Here is a 21,504-nt window from a genome sequence, read left to right as displayed (position 1 = left end):
CTTTACGTTGAGAAGGCAGCGTCATGTTAAAACTTCTGCCAACCCGGACCAGGGACTGACTGAGATGATCAGAGCCCCTCTACTGATCAATGTGGACAATGTAGCACAAATAAGAAAAGCCAAAGCTACTGTTTTAAGCCACCGAGATTTAGGGGTGACTGGTTTACAGCAGCATAATTTAGCTTAATCTGACTAATGCACTGATCTATAGGAAATATGCCCAGGAAGTAGGCAGCTGATAACACAAACCCCGAGGTGCCACCAAAGGAAAAGATTTCTGCAGGCTAGAGTAGTCAGAGAAGGCAATACTGGCCAACTGGAATAATGGGACATAGACCGGATGGAGTTCAGCAAAGAAAAATTCAGGGTTATGCACTTGGAGCTAAAAAGTGAACATATTCAAAGGCAAGGTGCCAACCACTCAAAAGCAGTTGGCTGGAAAATTGAAAGTATAGCTTTAGTGGATAGCCAGTTGACCGGGAGGAATTGTCACAACCCTGCAGTTCTGATGATTAAAAAAAATGCAAGCAGAGAACTGTGGCAAATGAAAAGCATGTCTGTATCATGAGGTAATTGCTACACAGCTCGGCACTGATCTGAGCTGTAACAGAGAGCTGGGGTTGGCTCTGGTCTCCATGGCTCAATGGGATTGAGAGAATGTGGAGAGAGTTCACAGCAAAAGCCAAATCGCCATTCAGTGACCAGCAAAGAGGGGCTAGCAGACCTGGGATGATACCACCTAGAGAGGAGACGCTTCTGGATGACTTAAGCAGCATGGGCAATGGACATGAACTCCAGACAAACCACTGCTTGGAGGGGGATGGCTTCTTTTCCTCTGTGGCCAAGAGCACACCCAAAAACGGGCTGATTAAAGTTAAACAAAAGGAAGAATGTTCTTACCCCAAGGGTTGTTCGACACCAGATGGGATTGGAGATTTCTCTCTGGAGGAAGTTACAAAGATCAATGTCCTTTCGAATATAATGGATTCATGGGGTCCTTCCTGGAGCTAGGAAGGGTTGGAAGGTTCTCAATCTCTTTCCTGCCATGACCCAGATGATGATGGATGATGTCCACCGGGGCCATCCTCCCATGGGCGTGCGAACATTTTACACAACATCCAGCATCCTACTGACAGCTGTATTTCTTTCTTTCCTCTCAAGAAAACATACCGGAAACAAGGGAGAGCCATATTATGATCGGGATAATCTCAAATCCTCTTTTCCTCTCTTTTTTTTAAAGTTTTTATAAAAAGGTAAATGTTTTGTAGATGTCAATATTTTGACTACTGTTTGTAAAAATAACTTGTGATATGATCATTCAACACTTGTTTAACAAATAATGATTGAGTGATGGGTGTGTGTGTGCACACAGGAGGGTGTTCAAGGCTAAATCAGCACTCAGGTACCGGGCAGTGTGATAATGCTGTGATAATGGGAAATGTGATCCACTGGGAGACCACAGAGAAGGGCTGATCAGTCTCTACTTGGAGGCACGGGGAAGGCTTCCAAAGGAAGGTGTGTACGAGCTGAGATCCATAGGGTAAATAGAGGAAAGTTGGTCAACAGATAAGGAAAAGCAGGAGAGCAGAGGGAACTGCATGTGTGAAGGCTAGGAGGCTGGATGCAGAGGGAGGAATAGACAAAAGGAAAGATGTCTGGACACAGCCCTGGGGCTGAGGGGACCAGGTGATGGCAGGAGACAAGGGTGTTTGGTGTGCAGGAGGCAAGACGCTCAGGGTCCTGCCAGCCGTGTTAAGAAGCTTGAGTTTCACCCCAGGAGCAGAGTGAGGCCATAGAAGTGTTTTACGCAGGAGAAGGTCATCATCAAGTTTACACTTCAGAAAGGTCACTCTGGCTGCCGTGTAGAAAATTGGTTAGAGGGGCTTTGATACTAATCTGGCCTGGATTTGAATCTACGTTCTGTATTATTAACTATCAGATTTTCGACAAATGAATCTCACTGAAAATCAGTTTCCTCATCTGTGAAATAGCCATAACGATGTCTCTCTGGCAGGGTGGCCATGAGGGTAAGCTTAAATAATGTATATAAAAGGCCCATGAAGTGTCTGATACTCTGATACGGGCACTCAACAACACTGGTTCCCTTCTCTACGAATTAATTCATTGTCAATTAGCAAATGATAAATGCACTTGACACAGTACAGAATCAAATACTTTTTTCATTTGAGAGTGATGTATGCATGAGTGGTTTCTGCAGCCCTTTTAAAACTGTAAAGACCAGACTAGATTTTCCTTCAGTCCTTTAATCATCTTTGTGGTTCTTTGTAGAACACTCTCCAATTTTTCAAAATTCCTCTTCAATTGTGGAGACCACGGCTAGATTAGTCACCGTAGAGAATTCATTATAATTAGATCAACACTGTGCAGTCGCTCGGGCGGCTGGCTCAGCCATGTAAACCCAGTCAGCCGGTCCCCGTCGACAAATAGGTTGTGTTCCAGGAGTTCATTAGTAAGTTGGTTGTTTGGAACACAGAAAGCCTTTCCCCATAGAAACAGAATTATAGATGGTGGCTTGTTTCCCAGGCCAGTGCACAAAAATCTATTTAATGCACATGCAGCTGAACCAGGGCCTGGCAATAACAGTCCCTGAAGCCCTTGACTTGCTTAAGCCCCAGTGGAGGTCCTAGTTCTATGGAGTCCCCAAAACCTCTGAACAGTGAGCTTCCAAGCCTGAGCCCTCCGACAGACATGAGAAGTGGACTGAGAGCTTCTAGAGGGAGGGTCATTTGCAGCATGATTGCAAATGATCTAGGCCTTTACCTGCAATTGTGCTACTATTATATAAGCAAGTAATCCAGAGCTATCTTATAAATGCATCTACAATATGTTGGATACTTTACCTAAATTATCTATAATCCTCATGATAATTCTGTAAAGAAAATATTCTTCTGCTCATTCTTCTCATCTTGCCAGCATCTTAAAATTGTGCATGGCCCAGGGATAGGCAGGTAAGAGGTGGCAGGATTGTTGTGGGAACCCTGGCTTTCTGGCTTGCAAAGCTAAGAGCTTTTCACTGCACAACACTGCCTCCCAGTGGAGAGTGCTCAGCACATAACCCAGCATCACTAAACCAACTATGTACAATCTCGGAGCAAGTAACAAGTTCTTCATTCATACATCCAACAAAGAATCTTTGAGTGCTTCCAATGAGCTAGGCCTTGGGAACGCAAAATCGAATTAGACTTGGCGCTCTCACAGAGTAGTTGGGAAAAGGAACAAGTAAATCAATGATTGAAATCAATGAAACAAGGATATGATCAAATTAAAAAAAAAAAAAAAAAGATTACACAGAAAACCAGAAGAGAGATTAATAGGACTAGGATGATCATGATGGTAAACCAAGGAGGGCTTCCTGGAGAAGGTGATATGAGCTGAGTTTTGATGCATGAGTTGGAGTTAGATGTAAATCTATACGACAAAGGGTCAAAAAACATTCTATGAAGAATGAATGGCATGTTTAAATGCATAGGGATATGAAACACAGCAAAAATATGTTAAGCATTTCTTTGACCCATCTGCTTTTGTGATAGGTCAGCACCATGCAAAGATAGAGTAGCTGATAGCCTATCTTGGGAGATAGACAAGTGAAAATAGTATTTAGCATATCTTTAATTTGCTTTACTTTCATATTGATGTTTTTAGATTTTTTATATCTTAAAAAAATAGATCTGTGGGTTTTTTTCCTGTGAGCTGTTTGTATTTGTTGATTTTTCTATCGGGTATTTGTTATTTTAAAAAAATTGATTTGCAAGAAAATGAAAAAAACGGACTTGAAAAGATATTGAAGCTTTACAATAGCCAAGATATGGAAACAAACTAAGAGTCTATTGATGGATGAGTGAATAAAGAAAATATGTACAAAATATTATTCAGCATTAAAAAAGAAGGAAATCTTGACATTTGCTCACTTTGGGGCATTATGCTAAGTGTAATAAGTTAGACAGGAAAGGGTAAATACTGTATGATCTCGCTTATATATGAAATCTATGAAAGCAAAAAACCAACCAAACTCAGATACAGAGAATAGATTGTCGATTGCTAGAGGCAGGAGGAGGGGGTGGAGAGGTACAAATTTTTAGTTATAAAACATAAATAAGTCCTGGGGAGATAATGTACAGCATGCTGATGACAATAATAGTACTGCATTGTGTATTTGAAAGTTGCTGAGGGAGTAGATCTTTAAAATTCTCATCACAAGGAAAAAACATCTTCAACTATGTGTGGTGATGGATGTTAATTAGACTTATTGTGGTCATTTTGCAATATACACAAATATCGAATCATTATGTTGTACATCTGAAACTAACACCATGTTATATATCAATTATATCTCAATAAAAAATTCATTTGTAAGAGCTCTTAATTCACTATTTATATTTTTTTTTCTAGAAGGGTGGAGGGGGAGAAGGAGAGAGAGAATCTTAAGCAGACTCCACGCCCAGCTCTGAGATTGATGCGACCCTGAGATCACAACTTTAGTGGCAATCAAGAGTCACACACTTAACCACTTAACCACCCAGGCACCCTGATCATTTATCTCTTCATTTACAAAATAATCTTCTTCTAAAAACCTCCTCTGACCCTGATTATTTTTTAAAAATTAGATAGCCTTTTTACCTTTACAAGGTTGCTCCAGCTGAACTTTGTCCTGGTCAGTGTAAGGAGTATGGTAGTGTTGTTGACCACATTTCTCAGGGTGCCCTGTAGCTTTCACCCTCCTGGTTGGGAGCTGAGAGCCAGGATAACTGGAAGAACCTGGGGCAGAGACCGGCTTCCCCAAATGGGAAAGAAGTCTAAGAGAGCTGGGGTCCCTGCACTGGGGCGGCCCCTGGAAAGAAGGTGTCCCTTCGCACTGGCAGGATGTGGCACAGAGACCAAGGACAGAACCAATTCTAAGTGGGCCTGGTGCCACCTCACTTTGCCTTTGTCTCTTGAAGGAGGATCAGGAAAAGACCTGGTGCTAAACTCGCTGGCCCTAGGAGCCTTGATGCAGGCGACAGCCAAAAGGGCCGAAAGGGCCATGGGGAAGTTGCTTGGAAAGAAAGGACAAAATAACAGAGCAAACCTTCCCGTCCCCTAACACCCTCCCCATCGCCCCAAAAAACAAAGAAAGTAAAACAAAGGCCACAAACAAAATTTCAAAGCACATGAAGAAAACTAACACACTAAACCAGAGATAATTTAACGACTAATATAAAACCACTGGCAGCCTCCCCACCAGTCTCTCTTTTGAGTGTATTAGGACTAATCTCCTTATGCCTTTAACTCTGTTCAATCACTCTACGAAGCTCCAGACACCCAGGTCACACTTCCTCTCCTGCCCTCCTAATCTCCACACATGTATCACACTTTCCTCATTTGGTCCACATCTCCCATCTTTCCCCAAAGCCTGAAACCCTTGAGCCCTTGAGCATTAGCAAAATCCTCTATACCTCATTCCTGAATGTTCTCAGCTTCTTGCTCTAGACAAAATATGGATCTCCCTTGAGGTCATGGCTTCCCTGTTGTCTTTTTCCCAAGGCCCTACACCGCTGGTACCATTAATCCAGGAGAGGTCCTCCTTCCTCCTCATTGATGCTTCTAGCCCATTGCCCTGCATCCTCCTAATCCCACCTGGCTTCAATGGTTACTGTATAGCAATTCATAATTATTCTTGGAAGGCTAATTATCAAAATCACAATAAAAACAGACATTGGCTCACTTTTTTATGAAAGGCAAAGATTGCAGTGCTGTTACTTTATCTTCCTTCTCTGATCATTGACTTCAAGAAATTAAGATTGTGTCATAAATTCTATTATCTAAAATTTAGCCTATCAGAAAGGTGCTAACTTGTAGGGCTTGATATTGGGCTATCTTAAATTAACCAAATTGCATGAAGCCATTGATCTTGAATGCTGTTGTAAGAAAACCTAGATGAAACCACTAAGTATGATCATGAGGATCTCATTCACTGGGTGCTCTCAGCAAGACATTGTTCTCAGATCTCAGGATCAGAAATTGTGCTTTTTTTCCACTTTATAAGACTAGTTCCCAGACACCTTAGAATACATTTTATCGATGTTTGTTTACATCCTTGGAAACAGTCTTGAGCCCATCTGGAAATGAGATGAAATAGGAATCAATGTGACAAGGAAAAGATGTCTTTCAAGTCAACAGTGGTTACCTCTAGGGAAATAAGTGAGGGTGGAAAGAGCAAAGAATGAAAGCAACTTAAAAAAAAAGATTTATATATTTTATTTGAGAAAGAGAGAGAGAGAGAGAGAGAGAGAATGAGAGAGAAAGCAAGCATGGGGAAGGGGTAGAGGAAGAGAATCTTGAGCAGACTTGCTCCTGAGCCTGGAGCCTGACATAGGGCTCTATCTCACCACCCTGAGATGATGACCTAAGCTGAAACCAAGAGTCAGATGCTTAACCAACTGAGCCACCCAGGCACCCAAGAGTGAAAATAATTTTTATTGTTTATTCATCTATGTTATTTGAATTATTTGAGTATGAATTTGTATATTATTTGTAGAATTGAAAAAAAAAAGTATAAACTGAAAAGAAAAAAATAAAGGAGAATATATTCAGGAGGTGAGAAGAACTTCCTAAGTAAGACATGAGATCCAGAAACCATATGGAAATAATGGATAGATCTGAGTCAAAAATTTAAAACCTTTCTCCAGCAAAAGACATTTTAAAAAGTGCAAATATCAGTAACAAGTGGGAGACCATATTCATAACAAATATTCTGGACAAAGATTCATAATCCTAACATAAATGAGCTCCAACAAATCAATAAGAAAAAGAAAAAAAAGGACAATAAAAACGAGTAAGGGATTTACACAAGTATTTCGCTAAGGAATGAATTACAAGGGACCTAAAAATGTATATTAATTGGACTAATAATCTAAGAAATAATGATTCTTTATTTCTTGTCTCCACCATCATTTCTTATTGGATCCTTGAGTAATTTAAAAGCATAATACTTACAGTCCAAGTCATTGGGTATTTTAAAATTATTTTCATGATTTTCTAACCTAGCTCCACTTGACTGTACCTTTAACACTGCGTACCTCACAAAGATTTCTTTTCCCCTGGCCCCTTTTATATTTATATATAATATAATATACAGTACATATTATATATAGTACTTATTGCTTGCTGATAGACTACCATTTATCAAGGCCATTTCTCTTCCCTTCTAAGCTCTGTGGCTGTTTTTATTTTCTGTCCTCTTCCTAGAATGTTACCCCCAGGACAGCAGGAATTTTTGCCTATTTTGTTCACTGATGTATATTTCTAGTGATTAGAATAGTTCACGATGCAGAGTAGACACTCAGTAAATTTTTTGCTGATGCATGAATCAACTCCAAGGTTGAGCTCCTTGAGGAAAAAATTACAAAAGAGAGGCATCCATGGCTTCAAAAAATAAATTTCCTCTCCACTGAATCTTACCAGGATTTTCCTATCCTCCTTCTCTAAGAGAACTACAGCGCTCGCCCATCGGCCCAGGGATAAGATTCTTGCCCCTCAGCTGGAAGAGTCACCCAAGACACAGCAGCCATTTTCCCCACTCCTAGCTGCCTTTCCCTATTGTCACCCCTGGAGCCTCTGGCTCAGCCCATTTGCACAAAAATTTGCTTTGGAAAGAGGACTTCTAGCCCCAAAGGTTGCTTTAGTTTACAAATACTCTGAGAATGGAACTCCTTTATACTGAAGACATTGGCTTTTAAGCCTGGGTTATGTGGGAAAGACAGAGGGCAGAGGCTCACGTGACTCAGGAAAGAGAATACGCACATCATCAAATATTGTATTTATTTGATTTGGTTGTGATAGTGTATTCATATTCTATCCTTTCTCCATGGAATGATTCAGAGTGACTTCCCAAGATACAGATATCTAAGCTCTACGAGAGCAGGGACTTGGTTTTGTTCATACCTGTATTCATAGCTAGGCCTGGGACATGGTAAATTGTCAAGTGTTGGTGGAATGAAAGAATGAGTGAATGGTAACACACTTTTCTAAACTGAATGAAAACTCAAATATTGGGTGAGTAGTTTGGATTTTGCCTGAGCTAATTAGGTTTTGATACATAGTTGCCAAGTTCTATGGGCATGATACCTGTGTACACAGGACCCAAATTAACTAAGTCTGTATTATTTTTTCTATGATTCCCAAACTGGATACTAACCAACCTCTGGACACAGAGTGCCACAGGGAGTTCTGGCTTCCTCAGTTCTGTCTTGTGGTTTAATGGGCACTGGACTTTCAAGGTCAGGTTAAGAAGAGTTTGCCTGAAGGAATTATTGTGTGCACATGTGTGTGTGTGTGTGTGTGTGTGTGTGTGTGTAGGAGCTTGGTTGTCCATATCTTTGGTTGGTCTCAGACTTTGAATTGAGTTCTATGTTTACTCATTACCATATCCCATTTGTGACTACTACTAAAAATCTAGCAAGTAGAGCCCAACAGGATCTTTGAGGAAGAGCAAAAAAAAACCCTCTCTAAATACAGAAAGCCTCCATCTCCCCCAAAAGATTATATCCACACTTAGTATTGCCATTTAGAAACAAGTACATGTGTTTAGAATCTTGTTACAATCTCTTCCACTTGGGATCTGCTTTCAAATATCAAACTATGAACGAGGTGGGTGCACAAATCTCTAAGACATTAGTGAACTGTAGCTTTTTCCAAAAAAGGAGTCAGATCTCCTAAGGTACAATCTAGACCTACCTCTATGTTGTTGGATTGCCTTCATTCTCCACTATTGATGCAAAAGGTTAGCTAGCTAGGAGTGTGGGGTTGCTCTAGGGTGTGAATGGAGAAAGTTTAAGAAAGACTTAGGGAAGTATCACATATCTCTCATTGACATACTAGGTTCCTTCACAAACACCTATTAATGAGGAATATGTTGCTGTGCAAGTAACTGGGCTCCACTTAGCAGGAATTAAATGGTTTGTTCCCTTTCAGAGTTAGCTATTAATTTTTTTACAGTTTTCTTTCTCTGTGCCCTTCCCTCCCTTTTTGTTTCTTGATTTAAAAAAAAATAATCCCTTTTCTGATATCCTAGGAAATATCCTAATATATCCTATGTAATTCCGTTACAGGTAGCAAAGTTCTGACTTCAAAATGAATTGTTGAATCAAATTCTGCACACTAACGAAGGAATTATTCTACAAGCTTCTGCCAATAGTGAATATGCCAAAATTATGCTACAAACACATTTCTCAGAAAAACCAAACAAAGGAAATAGGAAGGAACAGGCAAAGCCCTTTGTTTTCTCTTTTATTTCCCCCTGTTGCCTAATTTTCAGCTCTTATAAGGTCATTTGAAAAAGAACAAGATTCTTGAGACTTGAGCCTCTGCTTATCTGATCATGTTTTTTGTAGTTCCTTCTCCATCTTTACCTTCTCAATTATGGCTTGTGCTCACTTAGAATACAAACAATGGGGGGATCCCTGGGTGGCTCAGGGGTTTAGCTCCTGCCTTTGGCCTAGGGCGTGGTCCTGGGGTCCCGGGATCGAGTCCCGTGTCAGGTTCCTGGCATGAAGACTGCTTCTCCCTCCTCCTGTGTCTCTGCCTCTCTCTCTCTATGTCTATCATAAATAAATAAATAAATAAATCTTAAAAAAAAAATACAAACAATATTGTTACCAGATGGCCTTATAGTGGCATCACCAAATGGGTCTTTTCTGTAACAGCCTATAATAGGATTCTAAAACACAGCTAATAATTCTCAAAGGGTTTAGTTAGCACTGATGCCATCTTACTTGGAGAGGTGGAGACTTACTGTATTTGAAGAGTTTTGGGTCTTTCTCAAAGGAACTGTTGGCTCCACTTGCAGGGAAATCACAGAGGCAATGGGGTAACAAATGAAAATGAAATCTTCCATTCAAAACATAATGTGGGCCACTTCCCAACCTCCCAGTCAAGCAAGTTCCCCTCTTTTCTATGAGAAGGGAAGCGGTTTTGGCTAAGCAAAGATGGAGATGGTGTGGATGAATGTAGGAGAGAAGGAGACAAACAGACAAAGGGGGAAGAATGGAACAGAATTTCTATGCCCTACATGCTGCTGATTCTCCCGGAAATGGAGCTCGAGTCTACAGTGAGGGCCTGAGGTTTTTTTTCATAGATTGAGCTTTATCTTCTTGGGCTCTCTCTTCCTTGGCCTTGCTACCTTCATGCCTTCCAGGCTCCCTCGTCCACTAGTCCCTTGCTCACGGGATGTTGTGGCTGAGTTCATTACTATAAGAAAGAACACATTCAGTTTCCATCTGAGCACTTCTGCATAATTTTGGGGAAATTCAAGAAGAGATAAGAAAAGGGAACAGAAAAGAAGAGCATAGTGCTTTAGGTCTCTGTTTCTTTTTTTTTTTTTTTTTAAGATTTTATTTATTTATTCATGATAGACATAGAAAGAGAGAGAGGGGGGCAGAGATACAGGCGGAAGGAGAAGCAGGCTCCATGCCGGGAGCCCTACGTGGGACTTGATCCCGGGGCTCCAGGATCACGCTCTGGGCCAAAGGCAGGCACCAAACCGCTGAGCCACCCAGGGATTCCCCCTAGGTCTCTGTTTCTTAATTTCCCTTCAAGAAATCTCATCAGTTGAGGCTTCATCAATGGGTGAGTAGCTTGGATTTTTGCCTGAGCTAATTAGATCTTGATATGCAGTTGCCAAGTTCTCTGGTTGGGCATAAAACCCGAGGACGCAGGATCTAAATGAACTAAGTTTGTATTATTTTTCTATGTTCTTTTATTTCCAAAAATTTAAATCAAATTCACAGAGCTTTGAATAAAACAGTACACCAGCAAAGAAAATAAATGCACTGAAAGTGAAGAAAAGGAACCTGCTGTTTGATTTACATCATTTTATTAACGGGTTAGTCAACATTTACTCAGAGCCTACTGGGCACAGAATGTAATAGACGCGTGGGAAAACTGCAAAAGATACGGGAAGATATTTTTTCTGCCTGTAAAAATCCAACTAATTTAGTCTAATGAAAGACACCAACTAAAGACATCTGAGAACAGCTAAGAATACAAATAATGGGAACCTGGTGATGTTTGCTAAGGACACATTAGTTTCAGTTGTCCAGGATTGCTAAAGGCCTGGTTCAATGAGTATATCCTTAGACCCATGTTGCAATGAAGCATTCCGCTGGGGGATGTTGTGCATCTCCCTGGCTAAAATCAATCTAACAGCAGACCTCACCTCTCTTAGTCACTACAGGAACATCCATCTAGCTGAATGTGGTGCCCCTAAAGGGCTGATTTCATACCCATAATACCTGATTCTATTTAACTGATGACACAGTCGTGGCTGCTTGGGGATTTTTTTGCCACAGGCTCTGTGACTTTATCAGCTCAAGACACTTCTATCTCCTTTAAAGTCAGAGGAAACAGAAGTGACACTTCGCTCTGAAGACACCACTGGTAACACTCAGTCTCACTGAGCTATTTGGCCAGCTCACATTTTTGTGGATTTTATGTGAAATTAGGCGTCACTCCGGATAAATCTGATTTTTCAAGGGGAGTGTAGCTTCCTTATCTGTGCTTCCTGCTGGCAGAAATCTGGAAAGCTGCCAACAATCTGGCCAAGAACTCTGTTTTGAATGAGAACGTCTACAGGGTGCCTCCTGACTTGTCACTAGTGTTTCTGGATCCTTCAGGAACTGTTGTATTTAACTGCCAGTTCTTTTGTGTGGACTGTGTTTGAGGCCCACTGAGTGGCTCTGAGCAACGACTCTCAGAACACCTGTGTACAAGGACCGACTTTGTCTTAAATTCATTGTGAATCTATCTCTATCTATTTATCTATCATCTATCGATCTATTATCGATATCATCTATCATCAATATTTTTTTACAAATAATAATAAAATAAATAGAAAAAATTCAGTGAAAAAAGAATCCAAAGACATACAAAACACAAACTCATTTCTTTCCTTCTTTTTTTTTTTTTTTTTTTAATTCAGCAGACCTAAAACTATTCTGCCAAATTGCCATTAAAGTCCTAAATGCTTACTTAGTTTCTGTACTTACCTCATTGTGGACTGGTTACAAACAATTCACAGGACAGAAGAGGAACTGTTCCCTTGGTTGTAGTTTGAGCAGCATCAGCTTAAAAGATGAGGGGGCTGTGAATTATTTTCAAAGTAGGAGCCTTTCAACTAATTGTTGGAGCACCAGACAGCAGACTCCTTTTAGTTGATTTCATGTAGCTTTTTATTCTGACTTAAATCAGAGCTTGCAACTGTGAAATCAACCATATTTGTCTCTAAAAGCCAGTTGCTGTCTTTCTTGGCCTTCCAGCTGAGATGCAAGCTCCTTCTGGGCCCTCCCATTGAACTATTTAGTGTAATGTCTTCTCTCTTTTACTAAACTACAAGGTCTCCTTCTACAGCGCTCAATGATATGGGGAGGAGGAACAAAATGATAAAGTAATGCTAAGTATATACTCTGGAAAACACATAAGCACTTTGCCTATCAGATTTATAAACATTGCTGAGAGTGTCCCAGGAAAATTAGCTCTCACCAGTCAGTGTCTTCACAGGAGAAAGAGTGGTGGATAAAACAAGAATGGAGAGAAAAGATGCATATACTCAGTCACTAGAGTTTATTTTGTGTGCAGTTACTTGTCTTGCCACTTCAAGCCTAGTGAGGGTGGGAATCACGCAGGTTATCGCTCCCCACAGGGACTACGATAGGCATAATGCTTGCAACTCAGTCCTGATAGCTGTTTAGTGACAGCCCGGCCACAACCACCATGTGACATGCAATCTTTTCTTTTCTCTCCTCATTTTTGCTCATAATCTTTTCATTCAACGAATTGGGTTTGACAGTGATGCTTAATTTTATTTGTTCATTGTCCATTCAAGGGAGCCTGGGTGGCTCAGTCGGTTAAGTGTTTGGTCTTGGCTCAGGTCACAATCCCAGGGTCCTGGGATCCAGGTTGGTGTAGGGCTCCCTGCTCAGCCGAGAGTCTGCTTCTCTCTCTCCCTCTGCCGTTCCCCCCAGCCCTATCACCCCCACCCATGCTCTTGCTCTCTTTCATCCAACAAACAAACAAACAAACAAAATCTTTTTTAAAAAGTCACTTGCAGTCACAAGAGCTGATATAATAGTAGTTAAAACTGAAACCAGGGGCCTGAGAAAGAGCTGCAAATGTTTGCCCAACCTTGGCTCCCCTGGTTGGAGGGGTGCCCTGGGGCCCCATGCATGGTGCTCTTAGAATGCCCGTGCATAGCCCCCAGCGAGGGGAGGGTGGGGGGCAGTGTGCCCGCACCCCTGCCCCTCTCACCTGCACTTTGCCAGTTGGATCTTCTGCAGGCTGGGGTGGGGTGGTGGCTTGTGACTGCAAAACTGCCTCACAACCTCTTCCCCCCAAGCTAGGAGGCGTCCAACACCTGCTGCCCGCCTGGGAGTTGAGGCCCCACAAGGATCCCACTGGATCCTTTTAGACCTTAGGTCCCTAAGTGAAAATGAGGCAGAGGGAACCTAATAGCATCCTGTTGTTCTCCTCTGAGGGCATCAGACTTCCAGGGAAAGAATTCGACCAGCGTTTTGCAGTCTTTATTTTTTCTTCTTTGCAACTTCGGACACTGCTGACACTCCCCCTTGAAGCCCTTTTGGTTGGTTTGCACAACCTCTAGCACCTCTTCACCTCTTTCCATTCCCTCTCAGGCTCCCTCAAGGATGTGGTTTCAATGATTGCTCCTTACACATCCATGACCCCAGGCTGTGGGCTCAGTTTCTTTCAAGCCGTAGCTGGTTGCCTTTTTCAGTGATTGATTGATTCATTAGCTCACCCATTCATTCATCATCCAACGCTGTACAGGAAGCCTGAAGCAAATTCTCCTGATTCAAAACAGCCTCAAGGCTTAGGGGAGCCTTCTCTCAGAAACCAGACAGTCTGGTTCAAGTTCAGCCGTATACCTGAGGTCCTTAGTACTTGCCCCTGCTCTAGAACTTTCCTCACTGTTGATATTATTGTCTGGGATGTCTGCCTCTCACACTAGACTATGAGCCCTTGAAGGTAGGGACTGTGTTCTAGGAATTCTTGTAGACTCGTAATATCCAGAAAAAGGTCTCTCAGTGTTATTGAATACATTAAAATCCTATGCTATTTTACTTTACATGATTAATATTTTATAGTTTGTAGCTTTATCTTTGCAAAACTCTTTGGAAGGAAGGACACTGAAGATCAGATCAAATGATCCTCTTGCAAGGGTGTGTGGTGGAACACAGTGAGGAGCAGCCACTCGGTCAAAGACCCGCGTTCAAAGCTTGGCTTTGTCACTATGTCACTTCACCTTTCTGTAAAACAGGGCTAATAATCGTACCTATTCATAGTTTTTTTTTTTTAAGATTTTATTTATTTATTCATGAGAGACACAGAGAGAGAGGCAGAGACACAGGCAGAGGGAGAAGCAGGCTCCATGCAGGGAGCCCGACATGGGACTCAATCCGGGGTCTCCAGGATCACACCCTAGGCTGAAGGCAGGCGCCAAACCGCTGCACCACCTGGGCTGCCATAGAGTTTCTGTGGAGGGTCAAAATAAGGTGGAGGAACACTTAAAATAATAATTGACACATGGTAAGACTTCAGTAAATGCTACCAATTTTTGCTGAATTTCATACAGTCAAAAAATTCACCACGTTTTTTAAATCCTTATTTTGTGTGCACTAAGAAGAATGCTGGCGATTATGACATGCCACTGATTGAAAAACCCATTCTCAATCCAGAGATGCTAACGTATCGGGGGAGAACATTTTAGAATCAATAAAGTACGGCATTATTTTGCCTTATGTAAAAAAAAAGATCACGGACAATAAAGAATGGGCTATGGGAGAGTATTTTGGGAACAGAGGTAGGAGAGGCTGGTCCTTTGCTATATGAGGATATAAAAATGCAAATATCATTTCTTCCATTTCAGATGCAAGATGCAAGCCCCTGGAACCCTGCTGCACATGGGGAAAGATGAAGATGGAGTGTAATTAATACAAGCTCTCCTCTCAAGCACAGACATTTGCAGAGCTAAAGGAGGGTCGGAACAGGGGAGGAACACATCAAAACTAAGCTTCTCTGAAACGAGAAGCACTAATTGTAAAATAGCCTATATAACTGATCGCGTCAGGTTTTTCAGCAGTTGGTAATACCAAGAAGAAACAAATTGCTAATGCTTTTTAAGGCCAAATTCAGATCAATGGGTGAAGCTCTGGACCTACATCCAACTCAGTGCCCCCCCTTGGGCCATTCAGTGGCATCAAATCACAGTCCCGTGTGGGGCTTCTGTTTGGAATTTTGAACCTCAGTGTGTGAAATGTGAGAATACTATTTTAGATGCAAAGGCAGATCCTGGAACACAGCTGAAATAATCAATGCAAAAAAAAATCGCAGGCTGAAAGTCTTTCCTTTAGTAGAGAATTTGCGACATTAGGTTTAAAAAAAAAGGAACAAATGTCAAGGGCGGCTGGGTTAATGAGTACAGAGAGTACAGCTGCTCTTACCTCTGGAGACGAGAGCGCTGACGTGGATGGAGCGTGAGCGGAAAATTAGGGTGGTGATTGCAGCAGCCCCTAACGGGCACTTACTCCACATCAATAGATAATGGGGTGTGATTGGCACCGCCTGCTGAACAAGAGATGCTGGACGGTAATTAGAACGTTGGCCCTCGTCAAAATACAGTAAAACAAGGAGAGCAGTGATTACTTAAACCTGAAACTACAGTCCACAAGATGGCTTTGCATTTTAAATTCTTTATTGTTTCAGTGTTTATTAAAACAACAAAAAAACAACCCAAAAGCCATACAAAATTAAGATGCTCTATAATAGAAGAAAACATGAGATGAGCCTGAGCTGTCTGAATAATGGCCAATGTTTAGAAATGTGCTTGCTCCATAAATTTCAATGCGCATCACGGTGGAGTATTTCTTTTCAGAAAAAGATTTCTTTTTGGTAAATGGCTATCTCCGGATCTCCATCTTATTCCACTGTATCGTTTCTGCACTGAGGCAGAACTGACCCCCGTATCATAGTATCAACAGAGACATGACTTCAAGGCGTGAACCGGGCTTTCTATTCACTGAGTGCAGTTATGTAAGTTATTTTTAAGATAAAGTTGAACCGAGCCTGGCTTCTTTTCCATTTTTTAATTTTTATTTATTTATTTATTTATTTATTTACTTATTTATTTATTTATTTATTTATCTATCTTTTCCATTTTTTAATTTATTTATTTTTTTTCCATTTTTTTAAAAAAGATTTATTTATTTGAGAGAGAGCACGAGTGTGTCCATGGGGCGAGGCAGAGGGAGAGAGAGTCTTCAGCACGGAGTCTGAGGTGGGGTTTGATCCTACAACGCTGAGATCATGGTCCTGAGCCAAAACCAAGAACCAGTCACTCAACCGACTGCACCACCCAGGCACCCCAAGCCTTGCTTATTTCTTTTGAATTTTTCAAAGCTTCTTATGTATATTAGGATTTAAGTATATTACCAGTCTTCTAACATTCCTAGTAGTCTTCTAGGCCTTAATCCTACAGAATGGAATTTACCTTTTTTTCCCCCTTTACATTTTAATTTAAATTCTAGTTAACATATAGTGCACGATTGGTTTCAGGAATAGAATTCAGTGATTTGTCACGTACATACAACACCCAGTGCCCATCATGACAAACATCCTCTTTAATACACACCATCCATGTAGCCCATCCCCCACCCACTTCCCTCCATAGGGCCTCTCAGTTTGTTTTCTATCATTAAGAGTCTCTTATGGTTTGTTTCCCTCTCTCTCCTTTTTAACCCTTTCCCGTATGTTCATCTGTATTGTTTCTTATATTCCACATATGAGTGAAATCACATGGTATTTCTTTCTCTGACTGATTTATTTTGTTTAGTATAATACACTGTTGCTCCATCCACATCATTACAAATGGCAAGATTTCATTCTTTATGATGGCTGAATAATAGTCCATTGCATCTTCTTTATCCATTCGTCAGTCAATGGACACTTGGGTTCTTTCCATAGTTTGGCTACCATTGAGTAATGCTAGGCTATAAATATTGGGGTGCATATATCCCTTTGAATCAGTATTTTTGTATTGTTTGGGTAAGTATCTAGTAGTGCTATCGTTGGGTCATAGGGTAGCTCTATTTCCAACTCTTTGAGGGACCTCCATACTGTACTCCAGAGTGGCTGCACCAGTTTGCATTCCCATTACAGTGCACAAGGGTTCTCCTTCCTCTGCATCCTCACCAACATCTGTTGTTTCCTGTGTGGTTAATTTTAGCCGTGGAATTCACTTTTTAAAAATCACACTTAATTTTTTATTCTTCATGTACTTAGCATATTTTGCCTTTCTGATCTAAGTAATAAATGACCTGTATCTTATAGTTTTATTTGTTGTGAATGAAATCAGCAAGAAAGAGAAAAGAACACTCTAATTGGTCTGGAGGTCACTACTAACCTAAATTAGGTAAAATTGCATTTAAAAAATTATTCTTGGGGTACTTGGGTGGCTCAGTGGTTGAGCATCTGCCTTTGGCTCTGGGTGTAATCCCGGGATCCTGGGAAGTCCCACATTGGGGTCCCCATGGGGAGCCTGCTTCTCCCTCTACCTATCTCTGCCTCTCTCTGTGTCAGTCTCTCATGAATAAATAAATAAAATCTTAAAAAAATATTCTCTGGGGATCCCTGGGTGGCGCAGCGGTTTGGCGCCTGCCTTTGGCCCAGGGCGCGATCCTGGAGACCCGGGATCGAATCCCACATCAGGCTCCCGGTGCATGGAGCCTGCTTCTCCCTCTGCCTGTGTCTCTGCCTCTCTCTCTCTCTCTGTGACTATCATAAATAAATAAAAATTAAAAAAAAATATTCTCTAATTGTACTCATAAAAACGTTTGATCATAGTTTTTCATATTTGATGAAGGAAAAAATGATTACTCCAGAAGTCAGTCATTAAGTAGACAACAGAGTAAGGAACTTAGTCTTCAGATTTCAGTCCATTTTATCCATTATCCACACTTATGTATATATGCCCCCCCCCCCACACACACATACTGTTAACAGCCAGTGCTTCTGGTCCATTTGCTGAATTGCAATTTGTAGGACATTTTATGAGATTAGTTCAAGTATATTGATAAACATAGCTTGGAATACACTCTTTTCTTATCCCAGGTAAATATTCTTATTTACCTGATGGACTTTGATTCTTCCCATTAGAAAGTAAGGGAACTCCAAGCAACTAAAAATTCTCTAGAAGTTGTACACACCATCTAAATGAAATTATGGTTTCATAAACCCTAGGTATCTGATTTTAAAAAAATCGTTCTTTAGAAACTATGCATGCTCTTTGCTGCTTTTATAATTGTTGGATCACCATAAGTGTAAATGATTCAGTATATACTTGGATGTTTGATTTATGAACTTTTGTGATGGATAAGCATGCTTGCAGTCTTGCAATGATTAAATGGCTGTAATGTTGGCTTGAACATCTCATGCAACTTTATTGGCCTGTCTACTGAAGAGTAACAACCATGAAACACTGTACTTGCATTAGAGTACATGAGTGCTCAAAACCTTGTATAATGGATCATATATGGAGAAGCAGCAACAATTAAAATTACTTAATATTATTAGCCATTCCTTTACTGTGTTTTTCACAACCTTAGGAACTGACAACTAACACTCAGTGAGCATCAGGCATGGAGCTATGCACAATTTATATGCACTATCTTAGTTTGCAGAACTACCTGGTGGGGTAGCTGCTATTAGGTATCTCAGGAAACTGAGACACAGACATGAGATCACACAGAGTTATCAGTGAAGGAGTCAAGATTCAGACTCTGGTCTGCTAATCTTACCATTAAGTGCTTATTAATGTTAACAAAAATCAACAAAGTTATTACTTGAATTGGTTGAAGTTTGGAATGTTTTGTTTTTTTGGCTCACTTACCCTCAAAGTTACTAATAGTCATGATTTAGACGGTGTGATGGACCTAAAGTTTTTAATTTTTTTTTTTCTGATTCTTTTTGTTTTCAGGACATCTAAGTGTTCGATTTCAGCTTTAAGCAAACACAATTATTTTCACTAAGAATAGTTAGGCTAGACAAATTGGCTTAGCCTCTTCCTGAATGGTATTGAATAAAGCTGGTTAACGTGTGGCATGTAGATACCTAGCAGAGCGCTTTTTGTAAAGCAAATCATGCTTAAATACAGGACTGGTTTGTCTTTGTAAGTACTAGCTCTCTGCTGTCTTCACAAGCGAGAGCAAAGCCACGGAGATGTGTTGCTTTCTGTAGGTGGCTAATAGCTTTTAAAAAGTGCTCAGTAACCAGATTAACAAGGCGCTATTATTATGAACTTGTCTTCTTGCCTCATTTCATCCTAGGGGATTGAGCTGTATTCCCGGTTTCTAAAGCACCTAGAGACTCAGTCCAGTCCCATTCACTCTCTTCATTTCCTGGGTTACTAGTCTTTCATTTTCCCAACTAACACTTGCTAATGTCTGCTTTAAAATTCCCAAACCTGCCTTGTATTGGAATTTTACAGTAGATGATTCTTAATGAATCACCTATCACACAGCAAAGGTGATCTTTGGACAGAACCATCTGTTTAAGCATTACCCTAGAGTTTCCTTCAGGGTTACTTTTGAAATCATTCCTTTAAAAATGTAAAAAAGGTGGGCACTCCCTATGGGCTGGAGCCTGCATGTCCCACAGCCTCAGTCTCTGTGGTCATCTCCTCCAGGCATGGCAGAGGGCCTCGCCTCATTATGGCGGCAGCGTGGCACAGCACTCTCAACTTTTTTTTTTTTTTAAGATTTTGTTTATTCATTAGAGACACACACACACACACACACACACACAGAGGCAGAGACACAGGCAGAGGGAGAAGCAGGCTCCATGCAGGGAGCCCGATGTGGGACTCGATCCCGGGACTCCCGGATCACACCCTGGGCCAAAGGCAGGCGCTAAACCGCTGATCCCCAGCACTCTCAACTTCATGCTCCACATTCAAACTGATGATGAGACCATTCTAAAAGGCTTCCAGTCCATTTTCCAGGAGCAAAGGATGACAGAGTCTACCCAGCGGGCAAGACCATGGTTATTTAGCAACCTACATAAACCAAAATGGTAGCTCTGCCAATTTGAGAATTATCCCTAGGGGTTGGTGGTGTTGGACCTTGGGTTATGATGGCAATTCACAGGGCCAAGAAGTTGACAGTCTTTTGAACAAGGTAGAAGAAAGAATGAAAGAACTGAGGACAGTATTGGGCAGGGGAAATGATTACCACCCACAGTTTGAGGAAAGGCCATAGACAGATACTGGCCCACAGATACAGGCCCAATGGTGGCCTGCTTTTTTCTGACGTAAGTAAATAATGTATGATGAAGATTCACCTTATAGAACATTAAAATCCTACATTTGAAGCAATTTGGAAATATTCTCAATCTTAGTGGGGGTGTTAACCCAGCAGAGAGTGATTTGGGAATATGTAGGCCATGTAGGTGGTGGAAAAGACTACAGTGGCAAAGACCCACTCATTCTAGTGGGTGGAGATGGGGGCATATTATGTGAAATTATCAAACTGAAACCAAAGGTGGTCACTATGGTACAGAGTGACCCAAATGATGGTCCATGGATGTGAGAAATACAAGCGAGGGATGCTTGGGTGGCTCAGTTGTTGAGCATCTGCCTTTGGCTCAGGTCGTGATCCCAGGGTCCTAGGATTGAGTCCCGCATCAGGCTCCCCTCAGGAAAACTGCTTCTCCCTCTGCCTAGGTCTCTGCCTCTCTTTCATGAATGAATACATTAAAAAAAAAAAAAAAAACATGCAAAAAATGTAGTGATGCCTGAGACAATCTTAAAGGAGACTGGTCTCAGTTTCTAGTAGAAGACTGTATTAAGACTGTATTCCAGTGCTGTAGAGATGCCAAAGAAGGGAGAGACTGTGATTATGTGATTAATGATTTGAAAGCCATTCCAATCTCTACATCTCCAGAAGATTCCACATGGGAGTTTCTCAGACTGATTCTTGACCTCTCAATCAAAGTACTGAAACAAGATGGGAAACGTATTACACAGAATAACTGTCAATTTGATGAAAGCCCTGTCACTCCCTGAACCTCTTGGGTGCTAGTATTGTCCTTTGGGATTCTGAGATCGGCTCTTCCAATCACTTGGAATGTGGATATTTTTCAGTTTGCAAGAAAGCTGAACCTTGAAGACCAGTATCTCCTAATCATGTGTGCAGTAAAGAGCCCTCCTGACCTTCATCTGCTGTGCATGACATTGAAATGATTCATGCAGTTGTGAATTCCTTCGTTTTAATTATTTTTAATTAAAAAAAGCAAATGGAAAAAGTATTTTGATGAGGTTGGGTGCTACTTTTTAAAAGTCAGCTAAAGGATGATTACACAGCACAAGCAAAGGCTGCTAAATGCATGGAACCCATAGAATGTGATATATGTTACTTTTTTTAATGTGTGGGCTTTTTTTTAGTT

General features: G+C 41.1%; 1 pseudogene; it reads left to right on the top strand.

The window, feature by feature from the left end:
* Nucleotides 1-1,045: 1,045 nt before the first annotated feature.
* LOC144300148 (spermine synthase pseudogene) lies at nucleotides 1,046-21,301 on the top strand (annotated as a pseudogene).
* Nucleotides 21,302-21,504: the final 203 nt, after the last annotated feature.

This window comes from Canis aureus, chromosome 28 (assembly GCF_053574225.1).
Source record: "Canis aureus isolate CA01 chromosome 28, VMU_Caureus_v.1.0, whole genome shotgun sequence".
NCBI lineage: Eukaryota > Metazoa > Chordata > Mammalia > Carnivora > Canidae > Canis > Canis aureus.
The sequence above is the reverse complement of the archived record's forward strand: the minus strand, read 5'-3'. Positions and strand labels throughout refer to the sequence as shown.